This window comes from Lonchura striata, chromosome 6 (assembly GCF_050655825.1).
Source record: "Lonchura striata isolate lonStrDom1 chromosome 6, ASM5065582v1, whole genome shotgun sequence".
NCBI lineage: Eukaryota > Metazoa > Chordata > Aves > Passeriformes > Estrildidae > Lonchura > Lonchura striata.
Window position 1 is genome coordinate 21,163,588 of NC_140708.1, and position 17,623 is coordinate 21,181,210.

At 39.3% G+C, this 17,623-nt stretch overlaps 1 protein-coding gene across 7 annotated transcripts in view; it reads left to right on the forward strand.

Moving 5' to 3' along the window:
* The first annotated feature begins 243 nt into the window (after positions 1–243).
* The window catches only part of SORBS1 (sorbin and SH3 domain containing 1), a 208,571-nt gene continuing 191,191 nt past the window's right edge, over positions 244–17,623 (forward strand). For all 7 annotated transcript variants that reach the window (XM_085583534.1, XM_085583538.1, XM_085583535.1 and 4 more), the window contains exons 1-2: positions 244–1,765; positions 6,598–6,707. The gene's annotated coding sequence lies outside the window, so the exon portion shown is untranslated. The remainder of the gene's footprint in view (positions 1,766–6,597; positions 6,708–17,623) is intronic.

A 17,623-nucleotide genomic window follows, 5' to 3' on the forward strand; every position in this document is an offset into this window, starting at 1 on the left:
ATGGAGCCGGGGGATGGAGCCGCGGGATGGAGCCGCGGGATGGGGCCGGGGGATGGAGCCGGGGGATGGAGCCGAGGGATGGAGCCGAGGGATGGGGCCGCGGGATGGGGCCGCGGGATGGAGCCGCGGGATGGAGCCGGGGGATGGAGCCGGGGGATGGAGCCGCGGGATGGAGCCGGGGGATGGAGCCGAGGGATGGAGCCGAGGGATGGAGCCGGGGGATGGAGCCGAGGGATGGAGCCGAGGGATGGAGCCGGGGGCCATCGTCTCTGCCGCTGCAGCTCCGGCCGCCTCCCACAGCAGCGCGCTGTGAGCCGCCAGCGCACCGCGCCTGCTAACCACTCAGGGCTAATTAATTGCTGACTTCACTCTGCCGGCTTTGAAGTGAGCAGCGTTAAGTGGGAATTTGTGCGTGTAGCTTTTCCCACCAGTGTTTATTGCGTGTATTTCACGCAGCAGTTTATTTCTTAAGTTAGTAGCATTAAGATTGAATCAATGAGGTAGAATTTGTTAATTTTACTGCAGTTGTATCTTAATGCCTCATAATTAGTAAAATCCTACCTACCATTGGGATGTCATGCAGAAATTTACTTATGGATATTAAGACAATGAAACCTCAAGCTGTGATAATATGATAGTATAGCCTCAAATTTTACTGAAATATATGGAAATGAAAGGTGTTTTAGGTCTTTGATGAACTCCCCAATCTCTCAAGAGATTCCTATTTCTTGATGATCTAAAAATAATTATTATTTTCTGCTTTTGACTCAAATAATGGACAGAGTCAGCTTTCCAATGAGAGACATTTTATATACTAATTGTCCTTAAAACTAAAATAGAATGTGCTTGGACTGACCTAGCAAAGCAGTTAGGTGTGCTACTCTGCAAGACCAAACCTTGTGCCTTTATATGATATTCTTCCTGCCTACCCCATGCAGTGAGAACTGAAGAAAACCTAGATATTACTTTTGGGTTTTTTTCTTCCCCAGGGAGTATGGGGTACTGTCCTTTCCATGTAATCCACTTGAATAAGTCATCTCTGGCAGGCAGCCTTAAACACTGTGTTACTTTGTCTGGTAACTTGCTGCTACTGTGTTTGACTTAAAAGCATTTGTAACAGAGAAGAACTGTATCCTTTAATACCTGACATCCAAATAAAATTAAGTGTAATGCCACTGATAGCAGGTAAGTGTGAAAGTTCTTGTGCAGGCAGATTTCAAATGTTAAAAATTTCTAACACTTCTAGCAGCAAATGTGTCAGTGTGCTATTTGTTGGGAAGATAATCTTTTTCCGGTCCCTTGTTCTTATACAATCACTTTACAGATTTACTGCTCTTATCAGTAAGCAAATCCTCTTCCTTGGTGTCTTTTACAGCATGGGTCAAAATGACCATTGTCTGTACATTTCAGCCCAGACCAAAATTGCATATGTCCTCAAAAGTGTTGAACAAGACTTTTGAGATTGGCTGTGTTTGCTGTGTCATTCAGCACAAACATTTGATTTGGTGTCTTGAGACAAAATCTGCATGCAGAAGTGAAGTACCCAGAATGGAAAACACATATTTAAATTGATGGTGGAGGGAGGCCTACCAAGATATGGAATGGCAAAAATGTTTTTGTGTTTTGAACTCCAAGAATTATGTTTTTTGTATCGCATGAGTCTGACAGTGTTTTCTGTCCCTTCACAGCTCTCAGCAGGATTTTTCCAGTTTGAGGCAGCTGCATCATGATGTGTTGGATGAGTAAGTGGGCAGTGAAGGAGAAGGTAAGAAGATAATGACTTGCATAAAGAAATAGGAGCTGGAAAGGAACAGTGGGAATAAAATCCAGGGGACAGTTTCTGTGTAGGAGCCTGGGAGACCTGAGGGTCCAGTGCATTTCTGTTGCTGGCATTTGGGCAATGTTAAGGCAAGACATCCATATAATTGAAAAAATGTCAGAGACATACTTTGGGTAGTGCTTGAGCTCTTGCAATGTGAAGTGTTTGATAACAACTAGGATAGTATTATCCCCCTGTCTGTTCCACTGACTTTGGGGGAGTCATTTAACCTTTAGATCTCAGTTTTCCACTTCTGCAAAATATGACTGGTGATAGTGTAGAGGATAGGTTTATATGTAGGATATGCATAGATAGTGTACTGAGGGAAGGCAGGAAAGACCTTAACCTTTGAGGAAGCAGCTTTGAGAGGAAGCTGAAGGGGGCATTTCCTGACCCAGAGACTGTGCACTTTGGAAAGAGAGGAAGTCTTCAGCTAGCCTAACGAGAAGGAGAACAATATTGTGTCCCAATAATAAATCATTCTTCAGCTGAGATGAGTTCATGCTGCTGAGATCTCAGGTGCAGCAGCAAAATTTTATTTCATCTTGTATCAAATCTTGCAAGGGTTGCTCTTTGCTAAATGCTGTCCTAACCAATCTGTCTAGATTTTAAATATCTGAACACTGACATATGAATTCACCTTCTGTATTCTGATTCCCAATTTGCCTTTCTGCATCAGAAAGCATGATACAGCATTGGTTGAGCAAACTGCATCAGGCTGGTTGGACTGGTCTGCACAAACAGTTGATCCCAACTGCCCAGTACTCCAGCTGAATCACAGGTCTTCACAGCACTGCTCAAGTCCAGTTCTTGTGGCAGAGAGGAGAGTACATAAACACACTTAATTAGGCTGTTCAGGTTTGATTTCCAGGCCCATTTTGAAAATTCTATTTCTATTCTATATCTATTAAATTTCTATTTGCAGCTACAACTTCACAGCTTTTACAGTGTAATTTGACATGAGAAGTTTAGAATTTCCACAGTTGCTTTTAGATTCTCTGTGGATTTTTTGTTCTAATTCTCTCAAAAATTTGGCATTTGCCACTTGCTGTTCTGGATGACATCCATTTACATATCTTTTTTTGTACTGGAATAAAACCCAAGCTGATTCACCACTGAAATATCATCCCACTCATTTGTTTCTGTAGCTACCAGCAAGGCTGCCTTCTGCCAATGGTACATTTATGGGAGATATCCCTCATCATCTTCCCTTATCTAGCTCTGCCTAGAAATCTTTCTTTTTTGTTTTTCTGAGACTAGTAATATGTGACCTTTCAGCAGTGTTTAAATTCACTCTCTTGAAAAGAAAAGCATCTCTCTCTCTGTGGTACTGCTTGTTTTTCCCAGTTTGAAATCAACTAGCAGAATCCCAGAGGGTTTCTCAAACAGCTAACCATTAAACACAGTCAGGACCAAAGATCAATTGAAAACACATTTAGAATTAAGCTTCCTGGCCTGCTTTTAATTTCTTCAAGTCAGGGTTGGGAGTTATTACTGTGGTCAGTCTGGCCTTTCATTGTCCTATGGCTCATTCATATAAACTATCAACTTCAGGGATGCCCAACTGCTTTCTGGTTGGGTTGTGTGGGTTTTTTTTTTAATATCTTCAAATATTCCCAAAGTTATTAAAGGATTATGGGTTTAAATGCAGAAGGCATTAAATAGAATCATGTTATTGGAAACAGAACTATATTTAGGAGTCTAGAGGGAGTTTGCAAGAAACTCACTTTGCAAGCAGAATTTGGGTCATGGCACCTTAAGCTTCAGGAGCTTTCTTGAGTCTGGGATCTGGATTTCTGGCAGACTGAAATATTATTTCTGTTCAGATAGAGCTATACAGGCACAAAAGGATATATAGCTCCAAAGGGTTTACAGTTCAGATAGAAATCAGGAATAGTCAGTGGTTTGGCTCAGCTTACCTATGCCTTTAGGGGACAGAAGGGGAATCCTAAATGTAATTTGTAACTAGCTCTGGGTGTTAAAATGACTGAAGCACCTTCAGCTCTGTTTGTAGTTGTCCTGAGCCAGAAATCTTTCTCTTGTGTAAGGTGTCATGCTACTGTCTTGCCATCAGAAGTATGATGCCAAGCATGTAATTTTATTGCAAATCTTACAGTAATTCCTGAGTTTGGCTTTAGGTTCTGTTTTTGTGGTGGTTTTTTTGGGGGTTTTTTTGGGTTTTTTTGGTTGTTTTTTTTTTCTTTTCTTTTTGGGCTTTTCTTTTTTGGCTTTCAAGACAAGGTACTGTGGTCTACTTTTGGAGTTTAGGGGATTGTTAGGATATTTGAGTATTAAAAGCTGATGGCAATATAACATCACTGTCACACACCCCCACTAGAGATCTCAGGCTCTGTCAGTGTGCTGAATCTGTTTAAGGGAGCAGCATTAGTGATAGCTTCAATAAACAACAGGGTATTAATTATGAATAATGGCAGCCTAGAGCCAGCTAACTATATTTGCAGGGTGGTTTCACTAGGAAGTAGATGCTGGACAGATGGTAGTCAGATGATCAGTCATGCCACCATCTACAGTAAATCTGAGGGCTGTGGGGAAGAAGGTAATGTGTGGAACATACTTCTCATTTCTGTGGGAGCCTTGTACTTTTTTACAGGTATATAAAGGCTTACAGAAATGTATGAGTTGTTGGCTAGTAACTGTAAAGCTGCTGATGTTTGGCTACAGCAAGTTAGCAAACCTTCACCTTGAAGATCTTGTTAGCCTTGTGTGACTGTGAATATATAACAGAACTCTCCAAAGGTGGTGAGACTGCGTGTCAGCTGGAGTTCTGCAGAAAGGTTTTTTTTAGGCTGGAACACTTCTTCTTTATCTTTTTATTCATTTTCTTGAAAACTTTTATATACTTTTTTTCAGTCTGCTTTCTCGTGGTTGCTCTCTATGCTGTTGTATTGCATGTCAATGTCATGTGAAGAGTATTTCAATATCTTGCTGCAACTGAGGTATGCAAGCAGATACCACTATCTCTGTAGTGACTTGGAGTCAGTATTTAACATGGCTTATGTTACGTAGTGTTCAGTCATTATCATCTTTGTTCAGCATGGGAACTAGAATTGTGTTTCCTGTGTAATAGCAAGCCTTTCCTGAGCCATCATTCCTACTGTGGATTCATAGCAGTACTGATTTTAATGTATCTTAGCTGTTGCTAAACACATTTGTTTTGCAAGCTGAAGTCAAATTACAGGACACATGCTATGCAAAGAGAACATGGTGCTTAATTGTTTTAAGCAATCTCCAATTTGTGTCAGCACAACTTCTGGGTTTTGGGATAAAACTTCTGCAAAGGCTCAAAGACTGCTCCATTAAAATGAACTCTTTTATTTCCACTACCTTTAATCAATAAAAAACAGAGCTTCCAGGGATTGTAATAATGTATCAAGTTGAATTTGCCTCTTTTGCAGCCCATCAAAAGAAGCTCCTTGACAAAAACAATATTTTTAATATCTGCTCACAAGCACCAGAGCCAAAAGGTTTCTATTTCATTTGGCAAGACACCTTCCCAAGAGCAAGACTGTGACCTGAAGCAGAGCCAAAATAAGCTCTAACAGATGCTTAGCCTAGAAAGCACCAGACTGAATGGCTAAAATTGTTTAAGATTATATGGGAAAAGAGAAGGGCAGCTACCTAGTTCTGCTTCTGACTTACTGTGTGGACAAGTTGCACTCCTTATGTTCTAGTGCTCTGCCAACTAGAGGACCCATCTCGTCTGTCTGCCACTTCAGTTTCTGGGCCTTCCATTTGTGGCTGTGAGGGCTGCTGTAGGCAATAACGGCTTCTTCTGTTCATAATAGCAGAGGAGTCTAATTTTGTCCTTTCCCAATAGACTCTGTTTAGCTTTAATAGTGAAAACTCTTTCATAGACTTTGCTCTGGCCTTCCATTCACACTTTCCATGCTGTATCTAATACTTGCACTTGAAAAAATGTTTCAGATGCTCGTAAGATTCAAGAATTACAAAATCTGTGTTCCTGTGATGACTGAAGTTGATCTAATTTGCCACACATTTCTCCCTGCCTTTCCATTTGCTAGCTCTGGCCTTTATATAGTGCCATCTTTGCTCTGAGATCTGGTGAGAAAATTAGTAATTTTCTTGGTGTCAATTCTGTTAGTGCCAAGAAGGGGTGTGGCACTCTGAGGTAAGGACAGAGCAGGGCTGTGCTGACCAGCAGTTTAGATTGGTTAAGTCTGTGTTAAAAGTACAGCCTGATGATGCTGTTCTATAACAGTTTCTGTGAAAATGCAGCTTAAACACTTGGTCATTCTCCAGATCCTGACAGTGAGAGAAGGTGAGGACAAAGAAACTAAATACCTTTCCTGCAGCACAGAGATGCCTGATCCATAACTAGAACTGAGATGATGGGTTCTTAAGTCAGACTGTAATCACAGAAATCACCAGGATATAAGCAGCTATTTGTTGTTCTTATGGAGATAGTCAATCAGTCTGGATAGCTTTCTTCAAGGTAAGAAATACCAAGTGTCAGTGCTTAGGAGAAAAGCTAAATAAATGCTGGTTGTGCTGCAGTACAGTTTGGGACAGAGTCTTATCTCACTGACTGTGATGCCTGCCTGGGTAGGCCTTCTATCCAGGGTAATTGATACCAGGATGTCTTGTGAAATTAAAATTTTCTAGAGCTTGAGGCAGAGAGAAAATCAAGTGGCAAGGATACCAACGCTGTTTGTACATCCCTAAATTCAAAGAAATACATGTTTGTATATGTGACTTTATGTACTTGACTGGCTCTGACACTGGGTTTCTTCCCTCAGCAAAGTTCAGAAGGAGCTCTGCCTTCCCATGAAGCCTGTTCCCATGGAAATAACACAATATGATTGACCTCCTTTGCATAAACTCCAGCATGGCTGAATCCAAGGAACAGGTAATCTCATTCCATAACTGTTGCCATCTGAAATCCATGATCCCAGTGGACAATAGTGGTGAAGAAAGATTGCTGAAAAAGAGTCATTTGCACTTAAAAATACTCAGCATATCTCAGAAGCATGCTGTGATGGGATATATATTAAACGAAGTTAACATTAGTGCTGCCATGGAGCACTACTAACGAACAGGAGATGTCCTTTGAGAGATGTTTGTTCACCACTTTTTCAATATCTTCTCTAGGGGTTCCAAAAGCACTGACTTGGACTAGTCACAATCCTGGTAAATTATTATCCTGATATAACTCTAATGAGGTGGTATCAGCATGGTGATAGCAGACAAAGCTCTTGGGAGGTTAGGATCCAGGGGAAGCCATTGAAAATCTCAGCTTGATAAAGAGCATCTGATTCTCCCTAGAAGTTTGACATTGTACTAAATATGCATCAGCTGTGCTACCAAGAATGCATTCTTGGAAAGAGCACTGCCACAAATATCTCTTTCCCTGTATTTCCTATGACTCAGTTCTGCCACATCTTGAACAAGATCACTGCCTTGCCAACTGCTTGGTTTGTATGGCTTGGCTAGAGCTGGTTTTGGGAGACATTTGAGCTTTAATTTGCTCTCTGCTCCAGTGAGGTCTGGTAGAAGTGAAGGCTTTCTTCATCCTGTATTTAAAGAAGCCTCAGTGGGTTGCTCTAAAGAACTGGGGTATTGGCTTCAGCTTCAAGTTAATGAAACCATAGCAACATGCTGTGGGACGGAGCAGTGGATGGGCTATATAGTTGTTCTATAGCTGTACAGTTGTACTTATAGCTGTATAAGTGAGAGTAAGCCTCCAATACCTGATTTTAAACAACTCCTACAAGTTTAGTTAAGACTCTGCATTTAACAGTGAGGAGTCTAGGACATAACAAGCTATTGAGATTTCATCTAGTTGAAGCTAGATATACTTGCTTTAATGTAACTGTAAGGAACTCTGTCCTCACAGGGGGACTAAACATAATCTGACACCAATTGTCAATCTATAAACACAGACAAAATCACAACAAGCAAGACATGCTGATTATTGGCTAGAAAATGCCAGGAAAACTTAGGTGGTTCAAGGAGCAGCTGGCATGTTACTCTTTAATGAGGCAAATTCTTTTCCAGGTTGGTTTGACCTCAGATTGTATTCTTTATTCCCTTATCAGAATTGATGATCTGTGAGTCAAGGATACCATCTTTTAAATAATGGCTGTATCATTTATCACAGTTTTCCTCTCCATTGTGAAACACTTCAATTCAACAAAACCTAAATTGCTGAGGTCAATCTCTTTTCTGTACTTGTAGGGTGTTTAAGTGCTATCCTTAAGAAGCCTTACTCCAAACACTTCCTGATGCTCTAATAAACCAAATTAAAAGCAGTGTTTATTCTTGAGCATTATTAATTTGAAGTATTTCTGGCTTATAGGAAATCTTAGCTCAAGTCTGTTCCAATTCAGAATAAACACAGTGTTCACAGTTATCTGCAAATTCAAAATTTTATGTGACCCCTTGGACATGGGAATTGCTGCATGAAATAATGTGTTCACTTATTACACAATTAAGGGCTTGGCAAGCCAAAACAGCTGATTAGAATTGGGAAGCTTTGAGATTCTCAGCCTAGAAATTCTGCCTTGTGAGGAGGAGTACTGGAAGCCCAGGTCTGTGCTTTGCCTCAAGTTCTCTAGGTTCCAGGTTACCTTGGAAAAGAAGAGTAAGGGCTTTTACTACCTGTAGTCCTGGTTGATGCACTAAATACTGGATTAGTCAGACTAGACTAGAAATTAGAGTAGATAGGGCTTGAGCTAACTTGATTCCTTTTTAATTTTTTTACTACATCTACCAGTGAGGTCCTACCTGCTTTTAGTCTTCTAGCAACTGGCAAAACAGAAGAATTGTGTGTATATAGAACTGTAACAAGGTGTGTTTTTATGTGAAGAGGTACTTGGGTTTCTCAGTCCTGAGACTGGATTGAAATTTATCACAAACAAATGCACTGGCAACTAGAGAAGAATTAAATATAGCAGTGCACCTTACTTGGGATGCACGCTTGCACTGGGAATCTGTGATCCTGTTCTACTCTGTTTTTGGTGTGTGGGTCAGGAGTGAGGAGGGTGAGAACACTGATGCATTAACAAATAATAAGAGTTGCAGCTCATAGCAAGGTAGGGTGTGTTTGAAATGTCTAGTACGACACAAATTAAACCACTTTGTTTTTCCATTAAAGAGAAGCTGATGAAGTATTACCTCTAAGCATTTTTTCTGACTATCTTAATGCAGTTTATATCTATAGAGTCAGAGATATCTGCATAAGGTTAGATACTATGTTATGGACAATGTGCTTTAGGGTAGTGAACTTCGAGGTGTTCTTGGTCCAGTCAAGTTTCAGCTGCTTTTGGTTGATCTAAAACTTGCCTGTTGTATGAAAGCTGGTGGTGATTCAATCTCCGAAACCTTACTTCTGAAGTACTGTGTTCCAATATTTTGAAGGCCTGGGTTCATTCATCTGAATCTTTTAAAGCATTGGTATCAGGCTGCTCAACATGTTCCTTGAGCACTAATTTAGTCAAAAGTGTACAAATGTTCTTTATATAAAAATGCAAGAGTGTTTCTCTGAAAAGCTATTTTAACTCCACGTGGCTATGTGAATCATCAGGATTAGTCAGCTGGTGGCATTGCATAGAAAAAGAAGCTGTTTCTTACTTAGGATGAATTTGTCTTTCAAGTTTTGGCACCTTTTTTTTTTTTTAATAGCATTGTTTGTGTTGCATTTTAAAAGATTGTTATGTTTTACTGACATTTCCTTTTTTGAGTTTTACTGATGAACAGTGTCATTTCTGTCCTATAGGGAGGACAGAAAGGAGTTAATGTTGTATGTAAACAATGTCATGTGGTAGGGCTTTTAAATCCCTGTTATTTGTAGCAGGAAAATAATGAGAGTTACATATCAGCCCTGTAGATGCCTGTCCATATGACTGAATGAATTGAAAGTTGATGACTTTGTATTATAGTAATTTTGAGAAATTTATTTGGGCAAGTGACTTTCTTTCTTGGGTTTCCTGACATCTGGCAACTGTATGCAAAGCAACCAAGTGAATATGAACTGCCACATTTGGTTGGTTCTGGTTTACAGGTCAGCTAGTAATCCATACTTGCAATTCCTTGTCAACTATTATAAGGGATGGGAAGATAATTCTGCACTGTGAAAGTGTCTTCCCAAAGGAATAAAACCCCCTGTTATCCAAACTACCAAAACTAATAGTAAATAACGCATTCCCCTGTATGTCATCTGTGACCTTTTCAAACTGAGGGATGCAGCTTGAGGACTGGCCCGTGAACTTCTGAAGAACTGATAGATCCACCCTCAATCCAAACATCTCTGGGTGGTTCTCCTTTCCTCAGAGGAAGGGAACTGCTTCTAGGAGCACACTCCCATGCCTGTTACACAACTCAAGCATGCAGGCATGCAAATAGGTGATCTTGATACTATCAACCCCCTAAAGAGACTGACCTTTTTGCCTCCGCTTTCAGGAACTTCGGCTACCTTCTCTATTGTCAGGGAGGGCAATGGGAGTGGCTTCTAATTTCTCCAGAAAGCAATATGAAACACTACAGTGTAGCATTGTTGAGGCCCCACAAGAAGGGACTTCTTGCAGAAGAAAGTGGCAGGGCAGAGCAGATGAAATGATGAGCCAGAGGCTCTTCAAGGTTTAATGCACAGTTTAGGAAGAACCTTTTCAGTTGTGTGTGAGACTATGCTGTTTATCCACATTTCATGGGGCTTGCTTTTACCCATAGCAAGCACTGTCAAAAATATTTAAACAGATCTTCAAAGCATCGTCAGATGTTTGAGACCAACAGTCAGCCTCAGTTTTGTTGAGATGGTGACTGATACTAAGAAAAATCAATACTTGAGGGCTTTTACAGCAGAGAACACAGCTGTAAAATAGCAAAATAGGATGATGGCGTTTGTTGACTTGATACGTACAATGCCATTGATTTGAAGAGGTATATTGTAATTTTGATTCCTAGAAGGCCATTTCTCTTCTTAATGTGGAGAAGGGACAAAATAGTTTCTTGGAGAGCTGGGGGCTAGGAACAAGCTGGGAATTGGAGTGTGTCCAGTGTAATGGATAACTGAGGTAGCTGTAGTGGTACTAGTGTAAAGACATCAAAATTCTGTGGATTTGGCTGTGAAATGTCTGAATATATATTTCTAGAGAAAGCTTTCTTTTTGGTTTCAGTAGAGACCCAGGTGCTGAGGAAAAAGGAAGACACAGGAATAAAAGAGATGGAAGAACTTGTAAGTAAGATTGCTTATGTTGAATTCCGGATGAACAGCAGGATACAGTTTTCACTGCTGCTGGAAATTTTTAAACAGCAAGAAGATAAATCTGTGAAGAAGGAAACATACAAAACTACAAGATAGAGGTATATGAGAATCCTTGAAATAGCTTAGAAACAGGAAGTTGTTCTTAGTGTATCTATTTGGTAAATGCTCTATTAGAATTCTTGCTGCTCCTCAGAAAATTCTGCAGACTTGTAAACCAACTGTTTATTTCCTTCGGTCCTAATCTTATGTTTGCACGAAAAGCATTTGGAAGCTTGAACTTAGGCTGAATTGTCTTTCTATTTCTTCAAATTGTGGTCACAGAAGTTGGTTCTGTTGTTCATTACAAATTAACCATTATATCTGAACTCCTGAATTTGTCTGCAATTTGTTCTGTTACTGGGTACTGTTAAACTGGAAAATGAAAAGTCCAGCAAAATAATATGAACAATTGTGTTGGTTTAAGTATGCAGGTCCAACCACCAATCTTGTGATTGTATTGTAACTGTGTTTTCATTTTCTGCCTATAAAATGTGACAAATGCTTTCTTCTTCCCATCATATATAAAATTATATGTTCTTTAGGATGGTGGCTTTTCCATTCAAAGCATTCAGATGATCCTTTGAGTCCCTTAAGCACCCAGTCCTGTTACCAAGAAAATGTTTCTAAGTCTTTTACTGCTGCCTCATTATCCAAGCTGAGCAGAATGGTCAGTCTGCACTCACGGGGATGGTATACTAAATGAAGTCTTAGGATTAAAAAAAAAATTATTTCATGGTATTCTTGACATCACCTGTTTATCTTGACATCATGATGTTTCAGGTGGTTTTTTGGTAGTTTTTCTTTTTTGCAGCCAGTCTGATTTTGAAGGGTGGGAAGAAGGATGTTCTCTCTGTTTTGTGCTTTTTCATGGATTAGTCTGTTGCATTTGTAAGTTTTAAAAAAAACAAAAATAGGAAAAATGAAGAGCCTATCTGACCTAGCTCAAATGCAATATTCTGGAAATACAATTTTCACTGGCAGAGTTAACAACCTTCCAAAAGATAACTATTACATGGATATGCATTTCTGTTTTGACATTGTATATGTCTAGCATGATATATTTATCGAAAGATAATTGATTAAAGTAGCTCAAAACCACCTCCAGCTGAAAAATCACACAATTTATACAATATAATCCTTGGGAAGCTTTGATTTGTGTCTTTTGGATCAAATTACTTTTCAAAGTTGGAGATGACTTTTGAATTTTGGATCCTCTTTCATGAGTTTAACATGTGATCAAAAGGGCAAGTTTGTCATCTAGATTCTCTGTGTCTGCTGGTTCAGAATATATTGGTTGTAGCTCTTCTAAGAATCACTTCAGTATATTTTCTGGAAAATAACAATAAATATTAACAGAATATTATGCAATGGGTGATGCTGCAGTCGACTCCTGTGTGTCCCCAGAGATGAGTTCATGCAATTGTGTGCTAAAACAACTGCCAGGCGAGGGAATTGGGTAAGTGTTCTCTGTTATGATACCTGTCTGAAGGTCAGTTGTGAGATGTGGGATATCTCCAGTATAAATACCAGTAGACACTGCCAAGCTGGTTAGGCACACTGCCAGGCACTGCACAGTTAGGTATGTACTGCTGAACACAACATTCTTCAGAAAATCAAAGCAACAGCCACAGAATGGAAAGCTACTAAATAAGTGCATTGCAGAACACACAAGGGAACAACTTAGAATCTAGCCCTTCCCTTCATTCCTCATTTAGCCTTCCCACAGGGTGAGTACTAGGAAAGATCAGTTTAAGTCACGAGTTCTAAATTTGTCAAAAATACTTAAATATTTGTTCAGTAAATACAGGTCACCTGAAGGCAGAGAAGATAGTTTGTGATGGGCAAGTGAGAGATCATGCTGTGTAACATTGTCATGCAGTTCATGGTATTTGAGGTTGGCCTTTCTCTTTTGGCAGTGCACAATATTTTCTGAAATCGGCACAAACCAGTATATTCTGACTCGAGAGCTCTCTGACCTGTGAATCCATTCCTAGCAAGGGTTAGGATTTAAAGCATCCATCCTTAAATTGTCTTGAGATGCAAGTCATTCTTCCCACACAGAGTGGTACTCTTGTAGTCGATTAAAATGATCTGGACAGAATGCTATTTTATATAGTTAAATTTTGAGTTCTGAAGTTTGTTGCTAATTTAATAAATTGTCTTTTTCTTTCCTCCCCAGTTGCCATTACATTTCCCCCCACAGACATTCAATTTTATTTTGATCCTTATTTGCCTAAAACCTCTCTATATATGATTTTAGAAACACTAAATGTTACCAATTACACTACTAAACTCTGTAGTGAATCTTTCTCCATCCCAGTTAGGGCTAAAACATGCAATGTAGTGGCTATAGCAAACATCTTGCATGTTTGAGAACTACAGAATGGCATTTTGGTACCCTGGCTTACAGTAGCACCAGGAGTTAACTTGTTGGAATAACTGACAGCCAGTGGGGCTGGAGATCCACACGGTGGCAATCTCTCTGTTTCTGAAGATCATTATACTCAGCTGGTGAAGGGTCTGCAGCACATGTTTTATGAGGAGCAGCTTAGGGGATTGGGGATGTTTAGCATGGAGAAAAAGAGGTTCAGAGGAGATATTGCTCTCTACAACTGCCTCCAAGGTAGCAAGTGACAGGACAAGAGGATATGGCCTCAAGTTGCACCAGGGAAGGTTTAGATTGGATATTAAGTTCTTCACTTACAAGGTGGTAAAGCATTGGAATGTGCTGCCCTGGGAAGTGGTGAAATCACCCAGAAGTGCTTAATAAGGCATGTGACCCTTGGGGTTTAATGTTGAATATATTGGTACTGGGTTAATGTTAGGACTAGATCATCCTAGAAGTGTTTTCTGACCTTTGAACCTAGGATCTGATAAGTTTTTGCAAGCTGCATTTGCAGAAAAGGTAACAGTGTGCCCAGAGAAGCAGTAGTTTGATGCTTCCTGTGACATGGAAAACCTGTGTACAGCCTACTTTCATGAAATAACATAGAAGCAGAAAGAAGATGGTTTTCAGTGTTTATTTGCTGCTTTATGTCACTAAGTCGTTTGTTTTGGTAGTGTGGTGCATTACAGGGCACGAGACCAGAATGTTCTCTGCTGCTTCCTGGAAACCTGCTAGTCTATGTAGTTAGCTTGCTAGTGCTTGATTCCTTCTTTGTTATGTTGGGTTTTCAAAACCGTTAATTCCTTTGCATTCTGTTGGAAGATGATATATTCCTCCAGGCAGTTGAGAGAATAATCTGTAAGCATTGTGGTTTTGGCTAGTGTACTAGAAATGCTGGCTCAGGCCAGGCTGCTCAGATGGGCATTCCTGGGACTACAGAACTGTTATAACTGAAGTCAAAGGACAGTAGCTAGAGATCTGGAAGTGCTTCCCCTCTATGTATTTTTAAGGTAGTGTCAATGCAGAGAATAAGAGACTCCCAGCTACCAGCTCAGTATAAGATGGTCTTTTATTTGGTGGAAATAGTGTGTGTGTTGTTGGAAGGAGCTGTCTTTATGGAAATGAAGAAAGATTTTATAGAAGTCTTCCCCATAGAAGACTTGGGGGAGTATCATAGCAAGCCCAGAGTAGCACATTCACTAAGTGTTCACCAGATTTTTCTAAGGTTTTTTTGGAAGACAGTTTCACTGACCTGCATGTGCTGCCCGAAAGGAGCTGGAAATCATCTGGCATCAGTACATATCTGCAGTGTCCTTCTGCAGGCCTGGTGTGAACAAGGTGGTTATCTGGGGTAGTTGATAATGGCATGATCTTAAGAAAGATCTTGAGTTGCCAAGATGTACTGCTGAAGTAACTTAAGTGGTAGTTTGTTCTTCCTTTTTGTTTTAATTTCTTTTACCTTTATGGTTTCCTTCATTGACCTTGTACCAAGAGAGCAGGGGAAAGGAATGACAAAGAAATGTAGAAATAGAGGCTAAGCACTGAATGCTGAAAGGTGTTGCCTTACAGATATCTATGCTTGCTTAGCACAGTCTGAGTTTTGGAAGGATGCAGTGTTCTTTGTAGTTTGCTGGGGGCGGGGGGTTATTTTATGTTACACCTTGCATAAGATTGATTGCACAGAATATGATATTCAGGTACTACAATTTGAAGAAAGTCTGGTAGAATGATGATTCTACTTATGAGCTACCAATGTCCTACAAGTTTGGGTTTTTTCTATTTAACACTTTCCAGAAGTTCATTGAATTATCTTAGAAATTTAATTATTTTAGAAATAGTCATGCCACCTTTTTTTAACCTTTAAAGGTGGATGATTTTTTTAATCCTCTACCTTTCCATTTTTAGAAAAGGGAAAGTATCTGGGAATACCAAGAACACTTACTACATTTAGTTATTAATATTTAAAATCTCCAATTCCCAGAAATGCTGCTTCCAAACTTGTCATGCAGCATGTATTTCACATGCTGGTGAGGACAAAGTTGCCTGGTTGTCCTATAAGAGAGAAGACCTTCTATTTTGTGATTTTCACTGTTACTAGGGCTTTAAGTATTTTTCACAGATTGAGGAGAGAGTCTACAGAGTGCTAAATTGCCAGTTTTCTTTTTCATTCAAGGATCAAATGCTTGTCTTCAGTGGGTAATTGTATGTTGAGAAGAAAATTGAAGGGGAAAGGAGGATGAGTATCAACTGAAAATACTTGATGTGAAACATCCAAAATTATACCAAGACTTAGTCATCTACTGTCCATTTTAAATTATAAATGCCATTATTTTTCTAATGCAGTTGATGAGATGCTAAAGCATTGTCTTGCCGTGTGTGCTGGCAGCTGTAAAATAATATCACAATACAAAAGCACAGATTAGTGGCTGACATGACAAAATTGATTTGCAAATTCTATAGCTTTGTTGAAAAGCAATCTGTAGAATCTTTTTCCTTTTTTTTTTCCCCTCTCTGTAGAATCTTTTTCCTTTTTTTTTTCCCTCTCCAGTACTTCAGAACATTTTTTCCATTTCTGCCCTGTGACTCAGATTTTAGTATTTAAAGGACTGATATAGCATGAAAAAATCTGAGCACAGAAATGTTGGTTTTGGAAGCATACTGTAATTGAAATTGGAGAGGCATTGAACTAAAAGAGCTATGGCAGACTAGAAAGGAACAAAAGTACTAAACCTGGGATTTGTTAGTGTAGTTTCCACTTCATGAAAATAGAACTATCCCAGAAACTGAACAACTATTTTGAACAGACTTCACAATGGATCTCCACAGTTTTTAGCTTGCCTGCATGAAAAGCCTTGCACTTTAGGGGATATTTCTTATTCACATGCTAAATTAATTAATTAGATGTTCAGTGGCTTGCACTCTGCAAGCTAAGAAATGCAGTTATTGCCCACCTGAAAAGGCTTATATTTGATCTTAGCAGAATTGTGCTAGGTTCAAGTATTCCTCTTATGTTGTCTAAAGATTACACCTAAAATAGTAGAAATTGTGTATGGGTAATAAATCACAGATATAATGGAGACTTTTACATTGAAATTACAGACCAGGGCAACACCATATCTTGTACTTGTGACCCAGAGAAAAAAATTACATACTGTGTACAAACTTTTTAAAAGGCTCTATGAGTATGTAAACAGCATGTAGGCACAGATATGTCTTAAGTCTTTCAGCTGATGTTGTGTCCAGGATAAGAGAGCTTGTTGGAGGCAAGGTTTTGCAATAACTCATATATCTGGGACAGAGTTTCTAAGTAGAAGTCTTGTGGAAATCATTGGCTGGGTCCAAAGGCTATCACAGAGGAAGACTTTACCTCTGGGGGACTTGTTGGTGTGATGTTGATAATAAGTGACTTGAGGAAAAGGTTCAGGGCTAAGTTATGAAACTGGAAAATGTAATTGCTTCCTCCAAAATTGAGCTAAGAATATTCAGAGAGACAGGACTTGTGTAAGTTTCAGAATGAAGTAAATACCAAACACTAATACCTCAAGTACTTTCTGAATGTTGGGGCCTCTCTGAAGGCACTAGCCTGTGATGTCACATTATAGTTTGTGTTGCAGGCTTTGAATTTTCAATAATGATATATGTGTGTTACTTTCATCCATTCCCACATCCATGGGGATCTTTTAAATGCCTTGTCTGAAGAGATTTTGAATGTCTGCCTCTTGTTGGAAACATTCTTGTACACTGAGTAAGCACACTCTATTTGCAGCTAAGCTCTTTATGACTACTGAAATTATAGACAAATTATAATTATGGTACAAATACTAATTATTGGAAAAATTGAACAAGTCCTATTTTTAAGACTGATAAATATTCAAAACTGTTAAATACTGGTTTTTCTTGTTCAAGTCTGAGCTTCAAATTAGCTTATTTTAATTTAAGCAATGTTATGAAATTGATTATAATGTTTTTGAATGTTAAAACTGGTGAGTTTTAATAGTTCAAATTAATTTATAGTTGGAAGCAGATAAGGACACTTGAATGGGGAGAAATAACCACATTCCTTAAAGGGAGCACACTTGCCATAAAATGTCCCTTAAGAGAGATGTAGCACCTTTTATTTTTAAAGAAACATTCTTTC